The sequence below is a fragment of the Microtus oregoni genome, unplaced genomic scaffold (assembly GCF_018167655.1).
Source record: "Microtus oregoni isolate MIOR12 unplaced genomic scaffold, Mior012 000007F_ref0000211, whole genome shotgun sequence".
Lineage (NCBI taxonomy): Eukaryota > Metazoa > Chordata > Mammalia > Rodentia > Cricetidae > Microtus > Microtus oregoni.
In genome coordinates this window covers 50504553-50521235 of record NW_024543066.1, presented here as the reverse complement: position 1 = coordinate 50521235, position 16683 = coordinate 50504553, and the positions used below count along the sequence as shown (strand labels likewise).

Below are 16683 nucleotides of genomic sequence, written 5' to 3'. Positions count from 1 at the left end.
ACCACACACTCACATGTATACCACATGTGCAACACACACTCATATGTATACCACATGTGCACCACACACTCAGATGTATACCACATGTGCACCACACACTCACACCTACACCACATGTGCAACACACACTCACACCTATACCACATGTGCACCACACACTCACACCTATACCACATGTGCACCACACACTCACATGTATACCACATGTGCACCACACACTCACATGTATACCACATGTGCACCACACACTCATATGTATACCACATGTGCACCACACACTCATTTGTATACCACATGTGCACCACACACTCACATGTATACCACATGTGCACCACACACTCATATGTATACTACATGTGCACCACACACTCACACCTACACATGTGCACCACACACTCACACCTATACCACATGTGCACCACACACTCACACCAATATCACATGGGCACCACACACTCACACCTATATCACATGTGCACCACATACTCACACCTATACCACATGTGCACCACACACTCACACCTACACCACATGTGCACCACACACTCACACCTATATCACATGTGCACCACACACTTATATGTATACCTGTAGGGATAAGTCCCGCCCCTAAGGGGGCGTGTTCACCTGGGGCTAATGTTTGCCTATAAATTTGGCGAGCGTGCTCCCAGCCGCTGCTTCTGCTTTTCTGGTCTCCGCGTGAACGGTGGCTCTGTAAGTCTATTTCTACATTAAAGATATATATATATATATATATATATATATATATATATATATATATATAGTTACAATCTGTCTGCATTCATTTACGCCGTTACATTTTGGCGTCCAAAGTGGGCTATTTTGCCCCTGACTCAAGCGCGTAGCCCGCTAGCTAACACAGCACGCTCCCGGGTGCTGTTTTTTAGTTCGTGACTCGGGCCCCATTGTGCCCCGCCTGCTTGCCAGAGCAATTAACCCCCCTGCCCGCCTGCCTTGGCTAAGTTTGCAGCGGAACCCCACTGCCTGAATTAGCAGAAACTCAAGTACCTGCAGTTTTGCAACAAAAGCCGCCACAGCGGCAGATTTGGTCTGATACAAAGTGACTTGGCCGGGCGGTGATGGCGCACGCCTTTAATCCCAGCACTTGGGAAGCAGAGGCAGGCGGATCTCTGTGAGTTCAAGGCCGGCCAGGCGGTGGTGGCGCACGCCTTAAATCCCAGCACTTGGGAGGCAGAGGCAGGAAGATCTCTGTGAGTTTGAGGCCAGCCAGGCAGTGGTGGTGCACACCTTTAATCCCAGCACTTGGGAGGCAGAGACAGGCAGATCTCTGTGAGTTCGAGGCCAGCCTGGTCTACAAGAGCTAGTTCCAGGACAGGCTCCAAAAACACAGAGACCACCACTGGCAGGAACAGATCATTGCAGGTAAAAAATTTTTCTTTTATAAATAAAATGTCTAAACACGTTACTATTCAAGAATTTAACAGTTTTTTTAATTGTACCATGTGGGAGATTTTACAAGAGGTGTCTATCACCCCACATCTATGGATCCTTCTGGGATTCGTAGTTTTCATTGGCACTAAATGGTTTGATAATAGAAATATGATAAAGTCTTTACGAGACGAATCCAGGATTTTTAAGGCAGAGATTGAACGCTTAATAACAATTGAGAATGACAGCAATCTTTTCAAGAATCAGTTTGAAGTTCTCCAGGCTGATGTCAAGGAGAAATTCATTACTATGGAAGAGGGAACAGCTGATTTGGATCGTAAGCTTCAGTCCCTTTCTGTAGGAACTGAAACATTAGTGGCTGATATTAAGGAGAAATTCATTACTATGGAAGAGGGAACAGCTGATTTGGATCGTAAGCTTCAGTCCCTTTCTGTAGGAACTGAAACATTAACGGCTAATATTAAGGAGAAATTCATTACTATGGAAGAAGGAACAGCTGATTTGGATCGTAAGCTTCAGTCCCTTTCTGTAGGAACTGAAACAGTAGTGGCTGATATTAAGGAGAAATTCATTACTATGGAAGAAGGAACAGCTGATTTGGATTGTAAGATTCAGTCCCTTTCTGTAGGAAATGAAATATTAACTGAGAGAATCAAAACTGCTGAATGTGACAATCGGATTTTATCTAAAGCTAATGACAGATTGGCGGAATGAATGTGACAATCGGATTTTGTCTAAAGCTTATGACAGATTGGCGGAATGAATGTGACAATCGGATTTTGTCTAAAGCTTATGACAGATTGGCGGAAAGATTGTCAATACAAGAAGGCACGGTTTATGCCATAAAAATTATGTCCAAAGATGAGATGTTATCTCTAATGGACAAACTTCATACTTTAGAATCCTCAATGAAGGCTTTGGAATATAATTCTGGACAGGAGATTCAGACATTGCAGAAGGCAATGGTGAATAGAATTGAAAAGATTGAGGAATTTCTAAATTCTGATGAAGAAGAGCAAAGGGTAGAAAGGCAAATTTTGACTATATCTGTGGGTAAATCTCTCCGGGACAATTTCCACAAAGCTCTACCTACAGCTCTGCCTGCCTTTCCAGTAATAAGAACAGAGAAGGTGATTGATTCCAGAAACCTTAGGGTCATCAAGGAGGATACATGGGAGCATGTCCGTATGAATGACCTCAAGGAAATTAAACAGGCTGTCATGACTTTTGGGATGCAAGCCTCTTTTGTTAAAGAGATGCTAAGATCTTGGGCCACGACAAGCAGAGCAACCCCCTTGGACTGGCTCCAGATGAGCTCTGCGGTACTTGAGAGTGGACCGCAATTGAAATGGAAATGCTTATACAGGCAAAAGGCTAGACTTTTAGAAGAGCAGGAAAAAGCTAAGGGAATTGACATTTCCCTAGATAAAATTCTAGGTGAAGGGCTCTTTTCCGACCCTCAGGAACAAGCTAATTTGGATGAAAACACAATCTCCATGTGTACTACAGCAGCCTTAAGGGCTTGGGACAGGGTACAAGACCCAGAACAGAGAATGGAATCATTTGTCAGAGTTAAACAGGGTCAGAGAGAACCCTTTAGTGACTTTTTACAAAGACTAACTAAGGCTGTACAAATAGGGATATCTGACCCAGAAGCAACATGTATAATGATTAAGTCTTTGGCTTATGATAATACAAATGTGGAATGCAAATGGATTTTGGGGCCTTTAAGGCTCAGATCAGCGCCCTTGGAAGAATGGGTCTTGCATACACTCAATGTTGATACATTTGATTATGGCACTGAAGCATAGGTAGAAGAAGCAATTTCCAATGGTAAAAGGAGACACCAGAATACCAAATGTTTTAATTGTGGCAAAATGGGTCATATGAAAAGGAATTGTAGACAACGGATTTTCAGAAATAATAATAACGTATCGTTCAGAAATAATAATACTAATGCATCTTCTAGAAATAACAGAACTAGGAGCACTAAGCCTTCAGGTTTATGTAGAAGATGTGGAAAAGGCAGACATTGGACGAATGAATGCAGGTCTACAAGAGATAGACAAGGCAACCTGATACAGACGGAAAACATGAGAGGGGGCCCTCACAGGCCCCCATGGCAAACATGGTTCAGTCATTTCCAGTTTCTGCAGAGAACGTGCCTCGTCAGGACAATTAGGAAGCCCCATGCCTACTGTTACAAGCAATAATGATCAGAAAGATAAGTTACGTGTGTTTTGGCAAACTTCTATAAATGATCAAAGACCTAAACTGAGAGTGTGTGTAAATGGCATTTTTATTACTGGCCTGCTGGACACAGGTGCTGATGTAAGGATCATTACCCCAGAATCTTGGCATCAGTATTGGCCTCTTCAGAATGTAAATGTTCAGCTCCTGGGAATTAGAACCCTATCTCGAGTAAGGCAGAGCACAAGATGGGTTGAATGTATAGGGCCAGAGGGACAAATAGGAAAATTAAGGCCATAAGTAGCCAATATCGCAGAGAATTTATGGGGTCGTGACCTATTACAACAATGGAATAACCAAATTAACATTCCTGCTACTTCTAGAGCCTATATTTCTGAGAATAATATTAAAAGATATTACAAACGGAGAAAACCGGCCATTCGGGCTGTACAAGAACAAGCAATTGATGTCCCTTCAGAGATATCAACAGCCTTGCCGCTAAAATGGTTGACTGAGAAACCAATATGGACAAAGCAATGGCCTTTAGCTGAGGAAAAGTTACAGGCTTTAGAACAGCTCGTACAAGAACAATTAGATGCTGGACATATAGAAGAATCTACCAGCCCTTGAAATTCTCCTGTATTTGTGGTTAAGAAAAAAATCAGGTAAATGGAGAATGGTGACAGATCTCAGGGCCATCAACAAGGTTATTCAACCTATGGGCCCTCTGCAATCTGGAATTCCTTTGCCCTCTTTATTACCAAAAGGATGGCCTCTCATAGTTATTGATTTAAAGGATTGTTTTTTCACTATACCTTTGCAAAAAGAAGATAGAGAAAAATTTGCCTTCACAGTGCCTACTTATAACAATTCTCAACCTTGGAGGAGGTACCACTGGGCCGTCTTCCCCCAGGGTATGTTAAATAGCCCCTCCCTGTGCCAATATTTTGTGTACCAACCATTGCAAATAATACGCAAGAAAATTCCCAAATCTATAGTATACCATTACATGGATGACATTTTGTTATCCGATTCAAACATGGATACCTAGAACAAACTGTTTGAAGAAATAAAGATACTTTTACCAAAATGGGGGTTGCAAATCGCTCCTGAAAAGATTTAGAAGGGAGATTCTGTTAATTATTTAGGTTATAAAATAGGTTTGCAAAAAATCAAGACACAAAAGGCACAAATTCGGAGAGATCGCCTACGGACTCTTAATGACTTTCAAAGACTGTTAGGAGACATTTCCAGTCTACGACCAGCTATTGGAATAACACCTGATCTAATAATTCATTTGAACAAAACCTTGGAAGGTGATAAAGATTTGAACAGTCCCAGAGAATTAACAGCTGAAGCAGAAAAGTAACTGACAATGATTAAGGAAAAATTACAACAGGCACATGTGGACAGGGTGAATCCAGAGCTCGATTGTATTCTCGTTATACTACCATCAAAAATTTCTCCTACAGGAATTTTAATGCAGAGAGATGATATTATTTTGGAATGGATCTTTTTTACCACATAAACCAAGTAAGAAACTGAAAACTTATGTGGAAAAAGTCTCTGAGTTAATTATAAAAGGCAAGCTGAGACTTTGTCAACTAGCAGGCATAGACCCAGCAGAAATTATAGTGCCTTTCACTGCTGATGAACTAAAGAAATTATGGGAAGATAATGAACCATGGCAAAGAGCTTGTGCTAATTTTTTGGGAGACATTAATAACAACTATCCAAAAATCAAGAGGCTTAACTTCATAAAGAGAACTTCTTGGATTCTTCCTCGAATCGTCCGTGATGCTCCAATAACTGGAGCCCGTACATTCTATACTGATGCCAATAAATCAGGGAAGGCAGGTTACAAATCAGAAGACTTGGATAAGGTGGAACAAAGTCCGTATAATTCTGTCCAGAAGGCGGAATTATATGCCATTCTTATGGTGCTAAGGGATTTTAAAGAACCTATTAATATAGTCACTGATTCACAATACGCAGAAAGAGTTATTTTACATATTGAAACTGCTGAATTTATACCTGATGATACAGAACTAACCTCATTGTTTATCCAGGTTCAAGATTTGATCAGGAACAGGCTTTGCCCTATGTACATAACACACACCCGATCCCATACGGGTCTGCCTGGTCCTCTAGCACAAGGTAATGCAGAAAATGATCAATTATTGATTGGTAGTGTGCTACAAGCCTCTGAATTTCATAAAAAAACATCATGTTAACAGCAAAGGTTTGAAGAAAGAGTTTTCAATTACAAGCAACAAGCTAAGGAGATTGTAAAGAAATGCCCTACTTGCTCTTTCTATAACCAAACGCCACTGCCTGCAGGGGCTAATCCAAAGGTCACCTAAAGGAATGAAACCTGGCAGATGGATGTGTTCCTCTTTGCAGAATTTGCAAATTAAAATATGTTCATCACACCATTGACACTTATTCAGGCTTTCAGTGGGCAACTGCTTTAAGTTCAGAAAAAGCTGATTCAGTAATTACTCATTTATTAGAATGATGGAGGAAGGTTAAAAAAATAAAGAAACTGCTTGGCTGGCCCTCATAGGTTAGAACACAGGTGGGTGCAGAAAACATAACAGAATGCTGGGAGGAAGAGGAAGTGAGCTCAGACTCAACAGCTCTCCTCTCGGGGGCAGACGCCTCAGAGAGAGACGCCATGCTCCCTGTTCCCAGGAAGACACACGCGATGAAGCTCTAGAATCTTCCCGGTAAGCGCCCCTTGGGGTGCTACACACAGATGATTATAAATGGGCTAGATTGAAATGTGAGAATTAGCCTAGAAGAGGCTAGATAGAAATGGGCCAACCACTGTTTAAAAGAATACATTTTCCGTGTAATTATTTCGGGTAAAGCAAGCCGTGCGGGCGGCCAGGTGCCGGGGATGCAGCCCGCCGCTCTTATTTCAACAAATGGCGCCCAGACGTGTGGATAACTGAGTCCACAGAAAGCCTGAGAAAGCTTGGAAAAGAAAAGAGTAAAGCATGTTTCTTGTGGCAATTTCATGAGTCTGCTCTGCTTGCTAGAGGCAAGCAAGCGCTCTCATCTAAGATAGGCTTTCCCGACTCAGCTTTAGCTGCAAAACCCTTAAACCTACGAAACACTTAAACGGTGATTGTAGTAATAGGGGCGGCAGGGCTGCGTTCTCAGCACCCCCGGCCGCCTGCCCGGCTAGCTTATGCCCAAAATAATTACACAGACACTGTATTCTTTTAATCACTGCTTGGCCCTTTAGCCCTACCCCTTACTGGCTAATCCTGTTATCCCGATCAACCCATCTCTAATAATCTGTGAGAACCGGTCTTACCGGGAAGATTCTAGCCTAGTCCATCCTGGGTCGGAGCTTCATAGGGTGCGTCTGCCCAGGAGTCAGGAGCATGGCGTCTCTCTCTGAGGCGTCTCTCTCTGGCGTCTGCTCCCGAGAGAGCTGTGGAGTCTCTGACCTCACTTCCTCTTCCTCCCAGCGTTCTGATCTGTTTACTCCACCTACCTATGTCCTAACCAATAAAATGGGCCAGGGCAGTTCCTTTATGAGCCAATGACCTTCCTCCATCAGGTGATGACGAAAAGCTGAATGCATGCTTTTCGGTTTTCAGCCGTAGAAGGGAAAAAGCTGCGCCCTTTAAAAATGCCAGCTTTCTGGGCTGTCTTGCCAGGGCAAACTCTGACTCTTTTACGCAGGCGATTCGTGTGGTTTGCAACCACAGGCTGCTGAAGCTCACTTGCTGGCAGGGACCTTGAAATGCCATAGAGTTGTGGCAGTAAACATGGCTACAGCCTGTATATCCGCCATGAGGCCGGAAAGCTAAGGAATGGACTGGATCTAGCTGGCAAAGCCATGGCTTTAATCCTACCCATATTGCTAAGTAATTTAAAGGCTCGTGTGGTCATAAAAAGAGAGATATACAGTAAAGAAAGATTCAAAGACAAAGAAAATTTCTAAATGGTTTAAAGTGTGTTAAAAATATATGCAGACTAAAAGTTGAAGTTCTTAAAAAAAAAGGAAGAGAGTTGTTGTGTGTGGTAGTACACACCTTTAATCCCAACACTTGGAAGGCAGAGGGAGATTGACCTCTGTGACTTCAAGGTGTGGTAGCACATGCCTTTAATCCCAGTGCCTAGAAGGCAGAGACAAACAGATCTCTTTGAGTTCAAGGTGCAGTAGCATACACCTTTAATCCCAATGCCTGGGAGGCAGAGACAGGCGGATCTCTGAGAGTTCAAAGACAGCCTGGTCTACAGCGTTATTCCAGGTCAAAGATATACGCTCAAAAAGCTAAAAGTAAAAATAAACGAAATAGAGGTTAAAACAAAGCTGTACAAAGATGGAAAATAAACAGATAATTCTGATACTGTATGCTATGATGCTCTGTTTAAATAGGTTGAATGCTGAGAAAAGAGCAACAGCTGCTAAAAGATATTTGTTTATAAATGCTGCTGAACTAATCCAACATAGATATTTTGAAAATGTCTTGACTTTGAAATTTGGATCTAAGGACATGACGCTTTGGAAAGGAGTTTCTTATTTTGTTTTCACAGAGGATGAGACCCTGTTCATTTCTTCTATTCCAATTTGGTATGATGGACCACGCCCTCCTGAAGGGTTGGTGTGAACACCTTCAGAAAATTGCTTCGCTCAACTGCCAACTGAGATGAAACTAGCACAAAGGTTATACCATGAAAGACCTAATTAACGACGCCCCCATTCAGCAGGAAGCAGTTTGGAGAGAAAAAACTGCGCCCATGTTCCCAAATATGGTTTTTAAACGTTCTTTAACATTTAAAGGGGGATATGATATAGATATGAATAATTTTTATTAGTATAGATTTTGCTTTATTGATAGAGATTAAGGTCAATTTTGTTATATGTATATGCATATTTCTGCTATTGATTAAGATATTGTGATTGTGTAGTTCATTAAAAAATGTAATGTATAATTAAGAAATAGAGGTTAATGGATAATCATCAGTAATAGTCAAGCTTGTAGTCATGTTAGTTAGATTTTCTAGATATATAGAGATACATTTCGGTTAGATAGACATTCTTCATATCTTTCAAAGACTGCAGAATATGGCATTTAATGTTTTAATAACTTAGGATTTTTCATGACAATGAGACACGCTGCTCCTGGCAGCACCAATCTACTTCAAGAGGAAGATGGGCATCAAAGAGGATCTTTATGGAGTTTGATAGCCATTTGGGCAAGAAACTGTTCTTGCCTGGACTATTGCATAAATTGGACACAGAGAACCCACAGAGAGAGGACTACTGAACTTGCCTAAAGGTGAGATGATCTTTCAGGGTTCCTGATTCATGAAAGAGTCTGCGAGACATTCTGCAGGACACAACAGATAGTGATGGAACTGACTTTGAAATGTTCTGCTTCATGGAAATGTCTCTGGATACCATGGGCCTGTAGGCCGAAGATGAATGCCCCAACGGTACAGAGAAACTTTGGATGACTGACCAGGCAGCGAGATGTCTCTGTCATTTCTAGAGTTTGAAAGTTGCTTTTTTCTTGTTTGCTTAGGTAATATTGTATCTTTCTGGAGTCTTTGATGGAGTTAAGAATAGTTAGTTATAGTGATAGTTTTCCTTAGTTATGATAAAGATTATTGTAATTTTTACTTGATAACTGTTTGTTATATGTAATTATGCTATGTTAAAGCCTTCCTTTGTTTTAGTTTAAACAGAAAAAGGGGAAATGATGGAGGAAGGTCATTGGTTAAAAAAATAAAGAAACTGCTTGGCTGGCCCTCATAGGTTAGAACACAGATGGGTGCAAAAAACAGAACAGAATGCTGGGAGGAAGAGGAAGTGAGCTCAGACACGACAGCTCTCCTCTCGGGGGCAGACGCCTCAGAGAGAGAAGCCATGCTCCCTGCTCCCGGGCAGACACACGCGATGAAGCTCCAACCCAGGATGGACGTAGGTTAGAATCTTCCCGGTAAGCGCACCTTGGGGTGCTACACACAGATGATTATAAATGGGCTAGATTAATATGTGAGAATTAGCCTAGAAGAGGCTAGATAGAAATGGGCCAACCAGTGTTTAAAAGAATACAGTTTCCGTGTAATTATTTCGGGTAAAGCTAGCCATGTGGGCGGCTGGGTGCTGGGGACGCAGCCCGCCGCTCTTATTTCAACATTAGAAGTCATGGCTATCATGGGTATACCTACACAAATAAAGACGGATAATGGTCCTGCTTATGTCTCTAGGAAAATGAAACAGTTTTTTGATTATTACAATATCAAGCATGTTACAAGTATACCATACAATCCTACAGGTCAAGCAGTCATAGAAAGATCAAATGGAACTATAAAGGATATGTTGAACAAACAGAAAGGGGTGGAAAACACCCCCAGAAATAGGTTACATAATGCTTTGTTAACCTTGAATTTTCTCAACGCTAATGGGAAGGGAACAACGGCTGCAGAAAGACATTGGATAATGGAAAAGTCTACTGAGCTAAATCAACCAGTTTATTTCAAGGATGTGCTGACCTCACAATGGAAGCCAGGAGATGTGCTGCGTTGGGGAAGGGGTTTTGCTCTTATCTCCACCGGTGAGGAAAAATTGTGGATACTGTCAAAATTAATAAAGGTTCGGTTTGAAGAAGAGAAGCCACTTGGAAAAGATAAATAACAATTCATACACAAGGACGGTGAGCATACTGATGGTAAGAAATACAGTTAGGTTGGGGGCAGGGTTCTTTTCTTATCTCCATAGGAAAATACTCATCTTCAAAGAAATTAAGGGACCCTGAATATTTAATTACTGATGGGTGGACACATTTTTGTAAGTATTAATTTTTTTATATATATGTCTTATTAAACATTTCTTTATAAATACGTAGAGCTGGTTTTAAAGTTGGACTCTGGCTCAGTAGCTCACCAATTCCAAGCCTGTTAATAAGAGAAAAACCCAGAGTTTCTGGAGTTTCTGTCTCATCTCAAGAGCCATGATATGGGACAGAAAGAAATATGAGTTTAGAAAACATCTTTGCTTTTCTTCATATCTATCATACTTTTCATTGAATATATCTATCATGCCTTTCATTGAATATATATATGTATGTCTATATGATTAATGTTTAAGTTTTTCACAATGAACAATGAGTTTTTCCTGAAGTGACATTTGAAGTTTCCAGGAAGAAGATGGGGCCCCACAACAGCAACTCTACCTGGTTGATATGACGTCATGATACTGATAGAGCTACTACAAGACCTGTTTTGGGTACCAGCTGCACAAGACGATCCCAACTTGGTTAGCTGAAATGGTGCACATCGTGTACAACATTCTGGCCAGACCTCCACAAAATACTCAGAGACTATTTGCAATTTCAAAAGACATTGATCCTGAAATTTAACCATCATTTTACTTTCACAGGATCCCCCAGAAAGAACGTCACCCCCATGACAGCTGGAAGTAATTCTTGAGGACGACGGCCCCTCTCCCAGTAAAGTTTGCCTCTGGGTTTAGGGACATCATTTAGGGGTTGGGAGGTTGGGGGAGGAATTTTATGAGCTCAGGGATCATTTTGGAAAAAAAAAAAGGGAATGATGGGATAATAAATTTATAATTGTGAGTTACTGCTTTTAGACAAATATATTGGTATCAATTCTTGTATATTGATACAAAGTTAAATTATATTGACTATTGTATGCATGCATGTTTCTATCTCTTTTTAAAACATTTTTTATGTATTGACGTATATTGTATTGATATACATATATATATATTGTATATATATACCATATTGCAGTGTACATTTCTACCTCTGATTAAGATACTTCTATAATGTTTGTGTATTGATATATATTTACTATATTGCGATGTATATTTGTATGGTGTTTATATTTGGAGGTCATTATTCTCATTTGTTACACAGTTGTTTATTGTCTTAGTCTTTAAGTTAGATAGATATTGAGAATTAAAGTTTGTCATTTATAATTAGACTAATCAGGTTCTCTAGATATATAGAGATTATACTTAGTAGAGATAGATAATCTTCAACCTCTTCAAAGAGTTGTAGAAAATAGCTTTACTCTAACTCAGAGTTTTGTGATAGTGAGGCACAATTGCTCCTGACAACACCGCTCTATTCCCAAGAGAATGTTGAGCACCAAAGACACTCCACCTGGAGCCTTTCTATTTGGCAGAACTGGCTTTTGGGCAAAGAAATGCCCATAACTCAACCACTGACAGAGATACAGAGTGTGCATCAATGGATAAAACAGGACTGTCGTATCCTGCCAAGACACGGTAAGATAGTTTGGAAAAGTTCCTTGCCTTTAATAATGGTATGTCAGTTATGTTAGGCCTTAGCCAAAGTTGGTTGACTCAACATTGCAAACGAGACTTTGGGTAATTGCCCAGGTAGTCAGTTGTCTCTGTCAATTGTTGCACATTTTGGATATATCTCGTTTGTTAAGTAATATTTATTCCCTTCTCAGATCTTTGACGGAGTTGAAGATTATATAATTGTAGTTACTCTCTACATTATTTAGACTCCTTGGGATAGAATGTTTAGCAAAACTTTTGTTCTCAATATTGTTTGTTATATTTATAACTTGTTATTATTGTATATAGTTGTATTTGGTTTAGTGCTGTCTTTTTTAGACAAAAAGGGGAGATGTAGGGATAAGTCCTGCCCCTAAGGGGGCGTGTTCGCCTCGGGCTAATGTTTGCCTATAAATTTGGCGAGCGTGCTCCCAGCTGCTGCTTCTGCTTTCCTGGTCTCCGAGGGAACAGTGGTTCTGTAAGTCTATTTCTACATTAAAGATATATATATGTATATATATATATATATACATATATATATATTTACAATCTGCCTGCATTCGTTTACGCCGTTACATATACCACATGTACACCACACACTCACATGTATACCACATGTGCACCACACACTCACATGTATACCACATGTGCACCACACACTCATATGTATACCACATGTGCACCACACACTCATATGTATACCACATGTGCACCACACACTCATATGTATACCACAGTGCACCACACACTCACATGTATACCACATGTGCACCACACATTCACATGTATACCACATGTGCACCACACACTCACATGTATACCACATGTGCACCACACACTCATATGTATACCACATGTGCACCACACACTCACATGTATACCACATGTGCACCACACACTCACATGTATACCACATGTGCACCACACACTCATTTGTATACCACATGTGCACCACACACTCACATGTATACCACATGTGCACCACACACTCATTTGTATACCACATGTGCACCACACACTCACATGTATACCACATGTACACCACACACTCACATGTATACCACATGTACACCACACGCTCACATGTATACCAGATGTGCACCACACACTCATATGTATACCACATGTGCACCACACACTCATTTGTATACCACATGTGCACCACACACTCACATGTATACCACATGTGCACCACACACTCACATGTATACCACATGTGCACCACACACTCATTTGTATACCACATGTGCACCACACACTCACATGTATACCACATGTGCACCACACACTCATTTGTATACCACATGTGCACCACACACTCATATGTATACCATATGTGCACCACACACTCATTTGTATACCACATGTGCACCCCACACTCATTTGTATACCACATGTGCACCACACACTCATATGTATACCACATGTACACCACACACTCACATGTATACCACATGTGCACCACACACTCATATGTATACCACATGTGCACCACACACTCATATGTATACTACATGTGCACCACACACTCACACCTATACCACATGTGCACCACACACTCATATGTATACCACATGTGCACCACACACTCACACCTATACCACATGTGCACCACACACTCATATGTATACCACATGTGCACCACACACTCATATGTATACCACATGTGCACCACACACTCACACCTATACCACATGTGCACCACACACTCATATGTATACCACATGTGCACCACACACTCATATGTATACTACATGTGCACCACACACTCACACCTATACCATATGTGTACCACACACTCACATGTATACCATTTGTATTCCATACACTCACATGTACCACACACACATACACAGGAAAAATAATAAAAATTTAAATAAATAATTTTAAAATCGTTAATTTTCTCATTATAAAATGGGTCCATTTTAACACTCAAATGTTGTAAACTTTGGGGAGATTGGAATATTTTATCATAAAAATGATAGTTCACAAGGAGAGCAAGAGCACTGGCTGGGAAAATATGCAAAGGTACAGACAGCTGTGGATGGCCAAAAATATGAGCCTATTGACCTTGACTAAAGGTCAGAGAGTTGGAACTTAACTCTATTTCTTCACAAGGTTATTGTGTTTCTACCTTAAACTCAGATCCCACTAAGATTCAGACCAGAGAATTCTGCTCTCTCAAAGTTTTTGTCAACTTGTGTGGCTAATAGCCAGATCTTGTATTTCCAGTATAGAGAAGTAGATATGTTTCTACCTCAAAGAAAAGTCTATGGATCCAACTAAGGTTCCAGTTCCTTTAAGAAGATAACATTGGGACCTTGGGGGCTCAGTCCAGTGCTTCAGTGTGGGTCTCTGTCTCTATCTCTATCCATCACCAGATGAAGGTTCTATGATGATATGCAAGATATTCGTCAGTATTGCTCTAGGATAGGGTCATTTCAGGTTCCCTATCCTCAGCTGCCCAAGGAACTAACTGGGAACCTCATCTTGGGCGCTTGGGAGCCCCTCTAGGGTCAAGTTTCTTGCCCACCCTAAAGTGGCTCCCTTAACTAAGAATTGTGGTTCCGTGCTCCCCTATCCACCTGAGGAGCAGAAGGAGGGAGAACATGAGCAAAGAAGTCGGGACCATAAGGGGTGCACCCACCCACTGAGACAGTGGAGCTGATCTACTGGGAGCGCACCAAGGCCAGCTGGACTGTGACCGAAAAAGCATGGGATAAAACCGGACTCTCTGAACATGGCGAACAATGAGGGCTGATGAGAACCCAAGGACAATGGCACGGGGTTTTTTTTTGTTTTTTTTTTTTTGTTTTTTTTGAGACAGGGTTTCTCTGCACGGGGTTTTGATCCTACTTAATGTGCTGGCTTTGTGGGAGCCTAGCCAGTTTGGATGTTCACCTTCCTAGATATGGACGGAGGGGGGAGGACCTAGGACTTACCACAGGGCAGGGAACCAGGACTGCTCTGTGGACTGGAGAGGGAGGGGGAGAGGAGTGGGGGGAGGGGGAGAAGGGTGGGAGGAGGGGGAGGGAAATGGGAGGCTGGGAGGTGGTGGAAACTTGTTTTTTGTTTATGTTTTTTTTCTCCTTTTCTCAATAAAAAAAAATATTAAGTAAAAAAAAAATCCTAAACTAAGAAAAAAAAAAAAAAGAAGAAGATAACATTGGATTCCACCCAGGGAGTGGTTTGCCTACAGAAGATTTTGGTCTAGGGTGTGAGTGTGACTGGTTTTGTTCTAGCAACAGAATGTTTAACTGTGACTGTCGCCTGCAATCTTTAACTGATCTGTTCATTTTTTCATTTCCTTGTATCATGTTAATGCAATTTTTTATCTTACTCCTAACTTTTGGGACCAGGAGTATTTTAAGCAATCGAAAATTAAATGAATTCCCTTCCGATACTATCCTATCTTTTCTGTTGTATTATTTTTCATGCATCTCCGTATTCTTTACTAATTTTTCTAAATCCCCATGCACCTACCCTGGCAAGTGGTATTTTTGTTGAGGCTGGTCCCCAACAGCTTTCTCCAGTGTTCCTCCTGGGAATGTGAAACATAGAAGGTTTTTCTTTTTCTTCCTTTGTTTAAGGCATGTAAACACATCTCATGTAACCCCGTCTGCAGACTGACTTACTATGTAACCTAAATTAATCCTAAAATCCTAGGCCTCCTTTTCAGCCTCGAAATGCCTGGATTATAGCAATCCTACCCAGCTTGTCATCACCTTTTCTCCTTTCCATTCCCACACTTGGTTTTTCTGGCTTTTTTCTTTTACTATTTTACTTTTACTTTCTTTCACTATAATAACCTACACTAATTTTTTATAACTCTGTGTGTGTGTGTGTGTGTGTGTGTGTGTGTAGTGTTTTTGTTGAGGCTAGATCCCAGGGCTTCATATGTGTCAGACTGGCACTCTACCATTGAGACACATCCCCAGTGCAGTAACTAAATGAAAAATAGGAATAGTAACTTGAAGTCAGCCACAGTGCTACACGCCTTTAAACTCAACTCTGCAAAGGCAGGCATAGCTCTGTGAGTTTGAGGCCAGCCTGGTCTACAAAGCAATTTCTAAGACAGCAGAGATACACAGAACTACCTGTTTTAAAAAAGGAGGGGTAGCTTTTCAACATCCAAATATAATTTGTTCCTTCAGTATGCAGTCTAGTAAGCACACTTCCACACCGTATGCTCACTAACTTTAAAAAGCAGGGTACTATAAAGCACATAGTCTATAGAAAAGGTACCATAGTGTATGTACAATCCACTACATGGCCTTGTTTCCAATTCCACCAAATCTATGAAAGTTGGTTCTGGAGATTAGGATTGTCTTCAGATATTTGACTAGCAATCATAACCCATGATTTGCATGTGAACATTGAAGGAACTGACAATGGCATTTCTTCATTTCTCCCCCACTGTGACTCCATGTGTATCTATCTGATTTCTTTTGATGCCAGAATGAGTCATCCATCTCAAGACAGAAAACAGTTTTTTTTTTTAAGTGCACTCACTATAGGGGCTGTGGGCTGAACAGCAACAAGGAGTACTGCCTAAAGACAGCACCATGTACCTCAAACAAACCTGAGGTGATGCCACTGCCAGAAGAACATGCTGTGTGCAATGCAACGTCCCCAGAAAAGGAAGAGATACACATGGAGGAAAGTTGTTGCCCATTAAGTGCTTTAGCCAAGCCAAACCCAAAATGAGACCACAGAGTTCTGAGACGAGCTGAAATTCGATGACTGCCAAAGGACATACC

General features: G+C 41.1%; 1 protein-coding gene across 3 annotated transcripts in view; it reads right to left on the bottom strand.

Annotated features, from left to right (window-relative positions):
• Positions 1-16683, bottom strand: part of Kat2b (lysine acetyltransferase 2B) — a 132765-nt gene that overhangs the window by 37985 nt on the left and 78097 nt on the right. The gene's annotated exons all lie outside the window — the stretch shown is intronic.